This window comes from Trachymyrmex septentrionalis, unplaced genomic scaffold, assembly GCF_001594115.1.
Source record: "Trachymyrmex septentrionalis isolate Tsep2-gDNA-1 unplaced genomic scaffold, Tsep1.0 scaffold62, whole genome shotgun sequence".
Taxonomy (NCBI): Eukaryota; Metazoa; Arthropoda; class Insecta; order Hymenoptera; family Formicidae; genus Trachymyrmex; species Trachymyrmex septentrionalis.
In genome coordinates this window covers 1,481,014-1,484,801 of record NW_017305800.1, presented here as the reverse complement: position 1 = coordinate 1,484,801, position 3,788 = coordinate 1,481,014, and the positions used below count along the sequence as shown (strand labels likewise).

The 3,788-nt window shown below is 29.4% G+C and overlaps 1 protein-coding gene across 1 annotated transcript in view; it reads left to right on the top strand.

Annotated features, from left to right (window-relative positions):
- LOC108752894 overlaps positions 1-3,788 on the top strand; it is a 19,566-nt gene that overhangs the window by 14,767 nt on the left and 1,011 nt on the right. The gene's annotated exons all lie outside the window — the stretch shown is intronic.

Here is a 3,788-nt window from a genome sequence, read left to right as displayed (position 1 = left end):
TTTAACATATAGTTTAAATTTATTTAAATCTAGAGCGAATCGAAATTCAGTATTATGTCGCATTTTGATAATCGAAGTAGAAGTATTATTGATAAAAGAAAAGATTCGAAATTATATTGGGATAAACAAATGAATGATATTGAAATAGACATATATAACGAAAATATGGAAGTGAATGAAAAACAAACGCTAAATGATAAACGAATACTGAATCACAAAAAATTTTCTGTGCTTTCTGTTGCTTTCGGAGCGAGAAGTCACAGACATTCCGAAAGATTATTGTCTTCTACCTGTTCCTCCAACGATCGAAATGGGTAAGTTTGAAAAAATAAGAAATCATCGTAAAGAACTTAAAATAAATTGGCCAAAATTTAAAAAAGCGAAAATTGAAGATAAATTTATATATATGAATAAAAGAGTTTAAAATAATTTTTGAATAGTTCTTCCTTAAATTTAAACTTAACATAAAGCAGATCTTTTTACTTTAATGAAAATGAATTAATTGATAATTAATTTTAAACGATTATTATAAAAACATATAAGTTTATACGATAAAATATAATAATGTTTAACTTAAAATGAGAGAATTTTTTATATCCTTTCTGATTTTAAGTATTTTTTGAATATTTAAAAATCAATTTAAATTTGAATATTAAAAAAAATCAATTTAATAGTGAATTAAAATTATGAAGAAGTGAATAATTTATTGTAAAAATATTATAAAATGTAACGCATCTGTTTTATAAGCATTTTGCATGTATTTATTTTTATTAGTGACTGCGAGAAATATGTGAAGAGAATAGCAACAATTATGGAAGAATGGATGTATTCCGGCCCATTGAAATTTCGCTTTTATCCAAACATTTCTTATGGCATTACGGCAGCTTTTTCATATTTCCGTATAAAAAAACGATCTTACGTGGGAAATGCTAAACAGGAAAGTGATGCAATTATGTTGTCGTTTATCAATGTCCTCGAATCAATCGTAGGACCAAACATTCATACTTACTTGGGAGAATTGTAATATTGTAATACTCATGCATTTATACATATGTGCTTTCTTTCAAGTACATTTCTATTTTTTTTATTCAAGATCAAAGCAACTGTTGCCTGAAAATGACATCGAAAGAATAAATTATGTTCTCCAGTTGTGTAACAAAATACTGGACTTTCTTCTGTCTCAAGGAGCATATTTAGTTCATGTTTTGCCACAATTTCTCCTAAATTATGACGATTATCTAATTAGCATTGACATCGTACAGAGCAATGTTAGTTATAAAATTGTAAATTATGATAATTTCTTTCCTTTTTAGAATGATAATAAAAATTAAAGAGGTCATATATAAGAAAAAAGTTGTTAGCTAAGTTATACAACTTCATCAAATCATCTCAAAGATCCATACGTTGAATAATTTTTTTTTATATTACAGGCACAAAGAAAAAATTTAAATACAAATTGTGTATCACATAAACAGCTGTCGCGGCAATTATTCGAATCGCGAAATAAACAATACTGGTTGGATGTAACTTTGCAAACGTACAAGTGTCTCGTACTGCGTGGAATACACGAGTATAAATTCCGGATGTCGCCGCGTCCTTCGAGGAGATTCACAAGATATCGAGATTCGATAGTATCTACAAGTACATCGAGGTTCGTTATTGCGTAATTTTACAATTGCATCTCTAATTGGATGCACCTTTCTCAGCTTGCCGAGGCAATATGAACTTCACGAGAGAGCCATTGAGAATATTGTAAATTCGCTAAGCCACGAACTCGCTTCCGATAACCGGTGTTCAGAAGAAAAGTTTTTGCTAGCTTGGCTAGGATATCATTACGAACAACAACGCGTACGAGATTGGATGACCGATCATCGTACAATCATGAATCCGCAAGAAAAGCAGGATGTGACCGAATATCGAGCGATTACAAATTTTCATTATGATTTATCTGATAGCCTTGTACTAATTGCGGTTACCGCAGCCTATTGTCCCTTTCTCATCGACGAATGCTTTGACAATTTGTACATTTGCCCCAGAAACAAACAAGAGGTAATCATCAAGCGTTTGACTCTAAATTAATCTTAAGCTAAAAAGAAACCGTATATTAGATTATACATTGAAAATTAAAACGATATCAAAATTATGTGTGTTAAAATTCGAGTTTTAATTAGGATAATGTAAATTAATAAGATTGTTGTTATACAAGCATAAACTATTAATATTTTATGAATCATGAGACGAGATCTTTTACCTATAACAGTATAATGTTCGTGAATTTTATTATTCGGCATTAAAATGTAGCCTTAAGCCACAAATCCATATAAATATCGAGGCAACTTTGTATTTCTTGTTAGTATAAGATAATACCGTTAATAAATACAAATAATTTTGAACTAAATACAGTAAATAATTATTATTGGAAGATAGATTTAACAGATGCTAATTTTTATAAACAGCGTTATTTTTTTCTATAAATTTATGCAAATTATTGTAATTGTACAAAAAATTGAGGAAAAACCATTAATTGACATTCTGAATGATTTAACAGTCTTTGAGCCTTTCATGTTAGCTTCATTTTTTTATCATCGTATAATCCTATTGCAAACAATTTACCGTGTCTAGATGCTGCATAACGCTATTTGCGTAGTTACTGCTTGGAGGAAAATACGACTTGGCTTCATTATTACGCCGATGCAACTGGTTAATCCGAATCAAGTGCAAATATTAATGCTGGTCGTCCATCTTTTCCAAATTTTACCGACATATGTACCTCGCGCCAAGGTTTGTACAAAAAAAATCATGGTATTACGCTTTATAATGCTTATTTTCTCTCTTATTACATTATGATATTTCATAATATTTTTACTTTTTAAATGAAAACTTTAATCCAAAAACATATGTAGTCTTATATATTACGTGTATAACATATTGCTTCACTTTTACAGATCAAATTTAACTGTTCACTATCCCAAACCGTCACGAAGCAAATAAGCGTTTCAAATCCGACAGATAACATCGTAAATTACTTATTGTTGCTCATAAACGATGACAATCATTTTTTTACTATCCTGAAGCCCGTGTCGATCTTACGTTTAAATGCGCACGGTAGCGGCAAAGTACAAATACAGTTTCAAGCTAAAAAAATACAGAAAAGCAGAGGTAAAATATTTTAATTTAAATTATCTTTTTGCTTATCCGGATTATGTAGGATATTTTATTTAACTTAATAAAATGATTTAAAGCATCTCTGTTACTTTTGATATTTAAATCAAATAAAATTTATGCACATTGTTTAAAATGAGATCTTTCTTATGTGTCGTATCGGATTTTTTAATTCATCAATAGCATATTTGATGCTTTGCGGGCGAGCTATTGGACCACATTTTGGAAAAAATCAGACTATCATCTTGGAGGGTCATATCGATAATCTTGGAATTGCGAGCAAATATACTATACGCAGCAAATTGTACGAGGTTGTCGAGACCAATCTGAAAATCAGTGTACCTTATCAAAATGAGGCAGAATATGATATATGGATAGCAGACGAACGGCCGAGCAATCCTTGTAAGAAAAAAATATAATCTTTATTGTTACTAAAGATTTTTACGGCTAACTATCGTAAAAAAAAACCGTAGAGAATTTATCAAAGGTTTTCTAATATAAATATCTAGTATAAATCTCAAAAGCTATTTTTTTTAATTTAAACTTGTGAAACATTTAATGTGTTAAACTATTTGTTAACTTTATTTTAAAAATGCTAATATATTAGCAATATTCAGAATGTTAAT